Consider the following 10,508-nt stretch of genomic DNA (forward strand, 5'->3'; position numbering starts at 1 on the left):
TAAAACGATCAGTGGACCGTGTAGAGAATATAAAACTGCATAAGAATCGTATAGACGAAAATTGGCGTTCACGTGCTCGTTTTTGTGGAAAAAATTAAAAAAGCTCTCAAACTTCGAGATAAAAAAAAAAAAAACCGTCTACCAGGTAGCCAACGGTAAACGGTACAAGTATCGTACGGGCGAAAACGAGCGTTACCGTGCTCGTTTTCGAGTTATTGACGAAAAACAGCCTGGAGCGATCGGTCCGGCGGTCGACGCGCGAAAGTTTCTAAGTCCGCTCTGCTCCGAATCATCGCTCCGGCGTCAAAAATCGTCGTAGGACAAAAAATCGCCACCCTATCTTGCAGGAAAAAATCCGGGGAACACGATGGCGTCGTCAAAAGTGCAGGTCGTCGAGCTCGTTTTCGAGAAAAAAAAAAAAAAATTCTCAAAACTCGACAAAAAAATAAAACGATCAGTGGACCGTGTAGAGAATCTAAAACTGCATAAGAATCGTATAGACCAAAATTGGCGTTCACGTGCTCGTTTTTGAGAAAAAAGTTAAAAAAGCTCTCAAAATTCGAGATAAAAAAAAAAAAAACCATCTACCAGGTAGCCAACGGTAAACGGTACAAGTATCGTACGGGCGAAAACGAGCGTTACCGTGCTCGTTTTCGAGTTATTGACGAAAAACAGCCTGGAGCGATCGGTCCGGCGGTCGACGCGCGAAAGTTTCTAAGTCCGCTCTGCTCCGAAACACCGCTCCGGCGTCAAAAATCGTCGTAGGACAAAAAATAGACACGCTATCTTGCAGGAAAAAATCCGGGGAACACGATGGCGTCGTCAAAAGTGCAGGTCGTCGAGCTCGTTTTCGAGAAAAAAAAAAAAAAATTCTCAAAATTCGACAAAAAAATAAAACGATCAGTGGACCGTGTAGAGAATATAAAACTGCATAAGAATCGTATAGACGAAAATTGGCGTTCACGTGCTCGTTTTTGTGGAAAAAATTAAAAAAGCTCTCAAACTTCGAGATAAAAAAAAAAAAAACCGTCTACCAGGTAGCCAACGGTAAACGGTACAAGTATCGTACGGGCGAAAACGAGCGTTACCGTGCTCGTTTTCGAGTTATTGACGAAAAACAGCCTGGAGCGATCGGTCCGGCGGTCGACGCGCGAAAGTTTCTAAGTCCGCTCTGCTCCGAATCATCGCTCCGGCGTCAAAAATCGTCGTAGGACAAAAAATCGCCACCCTATCTTGCAGGAAAAAATCCGGGGAACACGATGGCGTCGTCAAAAGTGCAGGTCGTCGAGCTCGTTTTCGAGAAAAAAAAAAAAAAATTCTCAAAATTCGACAAAAAAATAAAACGATCAGTGGACCGTGTAGAGAATATAAAACTGCATAAGAATCGTATAGACCAAAATTGGCGTTCACGTGCTCGTTTTTGAGAAAAAAGTTAAAAAAGCTCTCAAAATTCGAGATAAAAAAAAAAAAAACCATCTACCAGGTAGCCAACGGTAAACGGTACAAGTATCGTACGGGCGAAAACGAGCGTTACCGTGCTCGTTTTCGAGTTATTGACGAAAAACAGCCTGGAGCGATCGGTCCGGCGGTCGACGCGCGAAAGTTTCTAAGTCCGCTCTGCTCCGAAACACCGCTCCGGCGTCAAAAATCGTCGTAGGACAAAAAATAGACACGCTATCTTGCAGGAAAAAATCCGGGGAACACGATGGCGTCGTCAAAAGTGCAGGTCGTCGAGCTCGTTTTCGAGAAAAAAAAAAAAAAATTCTCAAAATTCGACAAAAAAATAAAACGATCAGTGGACCGTGTAGAGAATATAAAACTGCATAAGAATCGTATAGACCAAAATTGGCGTTCACGTGCTCGTTTTTGAGAAAAAAGTTAAAAAAGCTCTCAAAATTCGAGATAAAAAAAAAAAAAACCATCTACCAGGTAGCCAACGGTAAACGGTACAAGTATCGTACGGGCGAAAACGAGCGTTACCGTGCTCGTTTTCGAGTTATTGACGAAAAACAGCCTGGAGCGATCGGTCCGGCGGTCGACGCGCGAAAGTTTCTAAGTCCGCTCTGCTCCGAAACACCGCTCCGGCGTCAAAAATCGTCGTAGGACAAAAAATAGACACGCTATCTTGCAGGAAAAAATCCGGGGAACACGATGGCGTCGTCAAAAGTGCAGGTCGTCGAGCTCGTTTTCGAGAAAAAAAAAAAAAAATTCTCAAAATTCGACAAAAAAATAAAACGATCAGTGGACCGTGTAGAGAATATAAAACTGCATAAGAATCGTATAGACGAAAATTGGCGTTCACGTGCTCGTTTTTGTGGAAAAAATTAAAAAAGCTCTCAAACTTCGAGATAAAAAAAAAAAAAACCGTCTACCAGGTAGCCAACGGTAAACGGTACAAGTATCGTACGGGCGAAAACGAGCGTTACCGTGCTCGTTTTCGAGTTATTGACGAAAAACAGCCTGGAGCGATCGGTCCGGCGGTCGACGCGCGAAAGTTTCTAAGTCCGCTCTGCTCCGAATCATCGCTCCGGCGTCAAAAATCGTCGTAGGACAAAAAATCGCCACCCTATCTTGCAGGAAAAAATCCGGGGAACACGATGGCGTCGTCAAAAGTGCAGGTCGTCGAGCTCGTTTTCGAGAAAAAAAAAAAAAAATTCTCAAAATTCGACAAAAAAATAAAACGATCATTGGACCGTGTAGAGAATCTAAAACTGCATAAGAATCGTATAGACCAAAATTGGCCTTAACGTGCTGGTTTTCGAGTTATTGACGATAAGCCGGTATATATATGTCCGAGATAAAAAAAAAGATAGGGACAGTGGGAATCTCCTATACTATCACGGGCGTGTATTCTCCTACTAGTTTGATGGTTGCTGTTGCATAAACCACCGACTGTTTGGCCCGCCGTTTAACCGCGCGGTTTAAAATTGCAACACAATGTTGGTGTCGCTCCGGGGTGAAAAAATGGAAAAACGACATACTTTACGCATAGGGGCGGCTGATCTTAACATATTTTGTCATGTCACCACCCCAGTGACTCTAAGACGGATTTTGCCGTCGCACGTTTTTTTATTAAAAAGTTATTAGTATATAGAAGATTTCGTTAAGCAAAAAGACACGAATATGGGAGTAGGACAAAAAATCGCCAGCCTATCTTGCAGGAAAAAATCCGGGGAACACGATGGCGTCGTCAAAAGTGCAGGTCGTCGAGCTAGTTTTCGAGAAAAAAAAAAAAAAATTCTCAAAACTCGACAAAAAAATAAAACGATCAGTGGACCGTGTAGAGAATCTAAAACTGCATAAGAATCGTATAGACCAAAATTGGCGTTCACGTGCTCGTTTTTGAGAAAAAAGTTAAAAAAGCTCTCAAAATTCGAGATAAAAAAAAAAAAACCATCTACCAGGTAGCCAACGGTAAACGGTACAAGTATCGTACGGGCGAAAACGAGCGTTACCGTGCTCGTTTTCGAGTTATTGACGAAAAACAGCCTGGAGCGATCGGTCCGGCGGTCGACGCGCGAAAGTTTCTAAGTCCGCTTTGCTCCGAAACACCGCTCCGGCGTCAAAAATCGTCGTAGGACAAAAAATAGACACGCTATCTTGCAGGAAAAAATCCGGGGAACACGATGGCGTCGTCAAAAGTGCAGGTCGTCGAGCTCGTTTTCGAGAAAAAAAAAAAAAAATTCTCAAAATTCGACAAAAAAATAAAACGATCAGTGGACCGTGTAGAGAATATAAAACTGCATAAGAATCGTATAGACGAAAATTGGCGTTCACGTGCTCGTTTTTGTGGAAAAAATTAAAAAAGCTCTCAAACTTCGAGATAAAAAAAAAAAAAACCGTCTACCAGGTAGCCAACGGTAAACGGTACAAGTATCGTACGGGCGAAAACGAGCGTTACCGTGCTCGTTTTCGAGTTATTGACGAAAAACAGCCTGGAGCGATCGGTCCGGCGGTCGACGCGCGAAAGTTTCTAAGTCCGCTCTGCTCCGAATCATCGCTCCGGCGTCAAAAATCGTCGTAGGACAAAAAATCGCCACCCTATCTTGCAGGAAAAAATCCGGGGAACACGATGGCGTCGTCAAAAGTGCAGGTCGTCGAGCTCGTTTTCGAGAAAAAAAAAAAAAAATTCTCAAAATTCGACAAAAAAATAAAACGATCAGTGGACCGTGTAGAGAATATAAAACTGCATAAGAATCGTATAGACCAAAATTGGCGTTCACGTGCTCGTTTTTGAGAAAAAAGTTAAAAAAGCTCTCAAAATTCGAGATAAAAAAAAAAAAAACCATCTACCAGGTAGCCAACGGTAAACGGTACAAGTATCGTACGGGCGAAAACGAGCGTTACCGTGCTCGTTTTCGAGTTATTGACGAAAAACAGCCTGGAGCGATCGGTCCGGCGGTCGACGCGCGAAAGTTTCTAAGTCCGCTCTGCTCCGAAACACCGCTCCGGCGTCAAAAATCGTCGTAGGACAAAAAATAGACACGCTATCTTGCAGGAAAAAATCCGGGGAACACGATGGCGTCGTCAAAAGTGCAGGTCGTCGAGCTCGTTTTCGAGAAAAAAAAAAAAAAATTCTCAAAATTCGACAAAAAAATAAAACGATCAGTGGACCGTGTAGAGAATATAAAACTGCATAAGAATCGTATAGACGAAAATTGGCGTTCACGTGCTCGTTTTTGTGGAAAAAATTAAAAAAGCTCTCAAAATTCGAGATAAAAAAAAAAAAAACCATCTACCAGGTAGCCAACGGTAAACGGTACAAGTATCGTACGGGCGAAAACGAGCGTTACCGTGCTCGTTTTCGAGTTATTGACGAAAAACAGCCTGGAGCGATCGGTCCGGCGGTCGACGCGCGAAAGTTTCTAAGTCCGCTCTGCTCCGAAACACCGCTCCGGCGTCAAAAATCGTCGTAGGACAAAAAATAGACACGCTATCTTGCAGGAAAAAATCCGGGGAACACGATGGCGTCGTCAAAAGTGCAGGTCGTCGAGCTCGTTTTCGAGAAAAAAAAAACAAAATTCTCAAAATTCGACAAAAAAATAAAACGATCAGTGGACCGTGTAGAGAATATAAAACTGCATAAGAATCGTATAGACGAAAATTGGCGTTCACGTGCTCGTTTTTGTGGAAAAAATTAAAAAAGCTCTCAAACTTCGAGATAAAAAAAAAAAAAACCGTCTACCAGGTAGCCAACGGTAAACGGTACAAGTATCGTACGGGCGAAAACGAGCGTTACCGTGCTCGTTTTCGAGTTATTGACGAAAAACAGCCTGGAGCGATCGGTCCGGCGGTCGACGCGCGAAAGTTTCTAAGTCCGCTCTGCTCCGAAACACCGCTCCGGCGTCAAAAATCGTCGTAGGACAAAAAATCGCCACCCTATCTTGCAGGAAAAAATCCGGGGAACACGATGGCGTCGTCAAAAGTGCAGGTCGTCGAGCTAGTTTTCGAGAAAAAAAAAAAAAAATTCTCAAAACTCGACAAAAAAATAAAACGATCAGTGGACCGTGTAGAGAATCTAAAACTGCATAAGAATCGTATAGACCAAAATTGGCGTTCACGTGCTCGTTTTTGAGAAAAAAGTTAAAAAAGCTCTCAAAATTCGAGATAAAAAAAAAAAAAACCATCTACCAGGTAGCCAACGGTAAACGGTACAAGTATCGTACGGGCGAAAACGAGCGTTACCGTGCTCGTTTTCGAGTTATTGACGAAAAACAGCCTGGAGCGATCGGTCCGGCGGTCGACGCGCGAAAGTTTCTAAGTCCGCTCTGCTCCGAAACACCGCTCCGGCGTCAAAAATCGTCGTAGGACAAAAAATAGACACGCTATCTTGCAGGAAAAAATCCGGGGAACACGATGGCGTCGTCAAAAGTGCAGGTCGTCGAGCTCGTTTTCGAGAAAAAAAAAAAAAAATTCTCAAAATTCGACAAAAAAATAAAACGATCAGTGGACCGTGTAGAGAATATAAAACTGCATAAGAATCGTATAGACGAAAATTGGCGTTCACGTGCTCGTTTTTGTGGAAAAAATTAAAAAAGCTCTCAAACTTCGAGATAAAAAAAAAAAAAAACCGTCTACCAGGTAGCCAACGGTAAACGGTACAAGTATCGTACGGGCGAAAACGAGCGTTACCGTGCTCGTTTTCGAGTTATTGACGAAAAACAGCCTGGAGCGATCGGTCCGGCGGTCGACGCGCGAAAGTTTCTAAGTCCGCTCTGCTCCGAATCATCGCTCCGGCGTCAAAAATCGTCGTAGGACAAAAAATCGCCACCCTATCTTGCAGGAAAAAATCCGGGGAACACGATGGCGTCGTCAAAAGTGCAGGTCGTCGAGCTCGTTTTCGAGAAAAAAAAAAAAAATTCTCAAAACTCGACAAAAAAATAAAACGATCAGTGGACCGTGTAGAGAATCTAAAACTGCATAAGAATCGTATAGACCAAAATTGGCGTTCACGTGCTCGTTTTTGAGAAAAAAGTTAAAAAAGCTCTCAAAATTCGAGATAAAAAAAAAAAAAACCATCTACCAGGTAGCCAACGGTAAACGGTACAAGTATCGTACGGGCGAAAACGAGCGTTACCGTGCTCGTTTTCGAGTTATTGACGAAAAACAGCCTGGAGCGATCGGTCCGGCGGTCGACGCGCGAAAGTTTCTAAGTCCGCTCTGCTCCGAAACACCGCTCCGGCGTCAAAAATCGTCGTAGGACAAAAAATAGACACGCTATCTTGCAGGAAAAAATCCGGGGAACACGATGGCGTCGTCAAAAGTGCAGGTCGTCGAGCTCGTTTTCGAGAAAAAAAAAAAAAAATTCTCAAAATTCGACAAAAAAATAAAACGATCAGTGGACCGTGTAGAGAATATAAAACTGCATAAGAATCGTATAGACGAAAATTGGCGTTCACGTGCTCGTTTTTGTGGAAAAAATTAAAAAAGCTCTCAAACTTCGAGATAAAAAAAAAAAAAACCGTCTACCAGGTAGCCAACGGTAAACGGTACAAGTATCGTACGGGCGAAAACGAGCGTTACCGTGCTCGTTTTCGAGTTATTGACGAAAAACAGCCTGGAGCGATCGGTCCGGCGGTCGACGCGCGAAAGTTTCTAAGTCCGCTCTGCTCCGAATCATCGCTCCGGCGTCAAAAATCGTCGTAGGACAAAAAATCGCCACCCTATCTTGCAGGAAAAAATCCGGGGAACACGATGGCGTCGTCAAAAGTGCAGGTCGTCGAGCTCGTTTTCGAGAAAAAAAAAAAAAAATTCTCAAAATTCGACAAAAAAATAAAACGATCAGTGGACCGTGTAGAGAATATAAAACTGCATAAGAATCGTATAGACCAAAATTGGCGTTCACGTGCTCGTTTTTGAGAAAAAAGTTAAAAAAGCTCTCAAAATTCGAGATAAAAAAAAAAAAAACCATCTACCAGGTAGCCAACGGTAAACGGTACAAGTATCGTACGGGCGAAAACGAGCGTTACCGTGCTCGTTTTCGAGTTATTGACGAAAAACAGCCTGGAGCGATCGGTCCGGCGGTCGACGCGCGAAAGTTTCTAAGTCCGCTCTGCTCCGAAACACCGCTCCGGCGTCAAAAATCGTCGTAGGACAAAAAATAGACACGCTATCTTGCAGGAAAAAATCCGGGGAACACGATGGCGTCGTCAAAAGTGCAGGTCGTCGAGCTCGTTTTCGAGAAAAAAAAAAAAAAATTCTCAAAATTCGACAAAAAAATAAAACGATCAGTGGACCGTGTAGAGAATATAAAACTGCATAAGAATCGTATAGACGAAAATTGGCGTTCACGTGCTCGTTTTTGTGGAAAAAATTAAAAAAGCTCTCAAAATTCGAGATAAAAAAAAAAAAAACCATCTACCAGGTAGCCAACGGTAAACGGTACAAGTATCGTACGGGCGAAAACGAGCGTTACCGTGCTCGTTTTCGAGTTATTGACGAAAAACAGCCTGGAGCGATCGGTCCGGCGGTCGACGCGCGAAAGTTTCTAAGTCCGCTCTGCTCCGAAACACCGCTCCGGCGTCAAAAATCGTCGTAGGACAAAAAATAGACACGCTATCTTGCAGGAAAAAATCCGGGGAACACGATGGCGTCGTCAAAAGTGCAGGTCGTCGAGCTCGTTTTCGAGAAAAAAAAAACAAAATTCTCAAAATTCGACAAAAAAATAAAACGATCAGTGGACCGTGTAGAGAATATAAAACTGCATAAGAATCGTATAGACGAAAATTGGCGTTCACGTGCTCGTTTTTGTGGAAAAAATTAAAAAAGCTCTCAAACTTCGAGATAAAAAAAAAAAAAAACCGTCTACCAGGTAGCCAACGGTAAACGGTACAAGTATCGTACGGGCGAAAACGAGCGTTACCGTGCTCGTTTTCGAGTTATTGACGAAAAACAGCCTGGAGCGATCGGTCCGGCGGTCGACGCGCGAAAGTTTCTAAGTCCGCTCTGCTCCGAAACACCGCTCCGGCGTCAAAAATCGTCGTAGGACAAAAAATCGCCACCCTATCTTGCAGGAAAAAATCCGGGGAACACGATGGCGTCGTCAAAAGTGCAGGTCGTCGAGCTAGTTTTCGAGAAAAAAAAAAAAAAATTCTCAAAACTCGACAAAAAAATAAAACGATCAGTGGACCGTGTAGAGAATCTAAAACTGCATAAGAATCGTATAGACCAAAATTGGCGTTCACGTGCTCGTTTTTGAGAAAAAAGTTAAAAAAGCTCTCAAAATTCGAGATAAAAAAAAAAAAAACCATCTACCAGGTAGCCAACGGTAAACGGTACAAGTATCGTACGGGCGAAAACGAGCGTTACCGTGCTCGTTTTCGAGTTATTGACGAAAAACAGCCTGGAGCGATCGGTCCGGCGGTCGACGCGCGAAAGTTTCTAAGTCCGCTCTGCTCCGAAACACCGCTCCGGCGTCAAAAATCGTCGTAGGACAAAAAATAGACACGCTATCTTGCAGGAAAAAATCCGGGGAACACGATGGCGTCGTCAAAAGTGCAGGTCGTCGAGCTCGTTTTCGAGAAAAAAAAAAAAAAATTCTCAAAATTCGACAAAAAAATAAAACGATCAGTGGACCGTGTAGAGAATATAAAACTGCATAAGAATCGTATAGACGAAAATTGGCGTTCACGTGCTCGTTTTTGTGGAAAAAATTAAAAAAGCTCTCAAACTTCGAGATAAAAAAAAAAAAAACCGTCTACCAGGTAGCCAACGGTAAACGGTACAAGTATCGTACGGGCGAAAACGAGCGTTACCGTGCTCGTTTTCGAGTTATTGACGAAAAACAGCCTGGAGCGATCGGTCCGGCGGTCGACGCGCGAAAGTTTCTAAGTCCGCTCTGCTCCGAATCATCGCTCCGGCGTCAAAAATCGTCGTAGGACAAAAAATCGCCACCCTATCTTGCAGGAAAAAATCCGGGGAACACGATGGCGTCGTCAAAAGTGCAGGTCGTCGAGCTCGTTTTCGAGAAAAAAAAAAAAAAATTCTCAAAATTCGACAAAAAAATAAAACGATCAGTGGACCGTGTAGAGAATATAAAACTGCATAAGAATCGTATAGACGAAAATTGGCGTTCACGTGCTCGTTTTTGTGGAAAAAATTAAAAAAGCTCTCAAACTTCGAGATAAAAAAAAAAAAAAACCGTCTACCAGGTAGCCAACGGTAAACGGTACAAGTATCGTACGGGCGAAAACGAGCGTTACCGTGCTCGTTTTCGAGTTATTGACGAAAAACAGCCTGGAGCGATCGGTCCGGCGGTCGACGCGCGAAAGTTTCTAAGTCCGCTCTGCTCCGAATCATCGCTCCGGCGTCAAAAATCGTCGTAGGACAAAAAATCGCCACCCTATCTTGCAGGAAAAAATCCGGGGAACACGATGGCGTCGTCAAAAGTGCAGGTCGTCGAGCTCGTTTTCGAGAAAAAAAAAAAAAAATTCTCAAAATTCGACAAAAAAATAAAACGATCAGTGGACCGTGTAGAGAATCTAAAACTGCATAAGAATCGTATAGACCAAAATTGGCGTTCACGTGCTCGTTTTTGAGAAAAAAGTTAAAAAAGCTCTCAAAATTCGAGATAAAAAAAAAAAAAAACCATCTACCAGGTAGCCAACGGTAAACGGTACAAGTATCGTACGGGCGAAAACGAGCGTTACCGTGCTCGTTTTCGAGTTATTGACGAAAAACAGCCTGGAGCGATCGGTCCGGCGGTCGACGCGCGAAAGTTTCTAAGTCCGCTCTGCTCCGAAACACCGCTCCGGCGTCAAAAATCGTCGTAGGACAAAAAATAGACACGCTATCTTGCAGGAAAAAATCCGGGGAACACGATGGCGTCGTCAAAAGTGCAGGTCGTCGAGCTCGTTTTCGAGAAAAAAAAAAAAAAATTCTCAAAATTCGACAAAAAAATAAAACGATCAGTGGACCGTGTAGAGAATATAAAACTGCATAAGAATCGTATAGACGAAAATTGGCGTTCACGTGCTCGTTTTTGTGGAAAAAATTAAAAAAGCTCTCAA

Source organism: Colletes latitarsis, unplaced genomic scaffold (genome assembly GCF_051014445.1).
Source record: "Colletes latitarsis isolate SP2378_abdomen unplaced genomic scaffold, iyColLati1 scaffold0042, whole genome shotgun sequence".
NCBI classification, from domain to species: domain Eukaryota; kingdom Metazoa; phylum Arthropoda; class Insecta; order Hymenoptera; family Colletidae; genus Colletes; species Colletes latitarsis.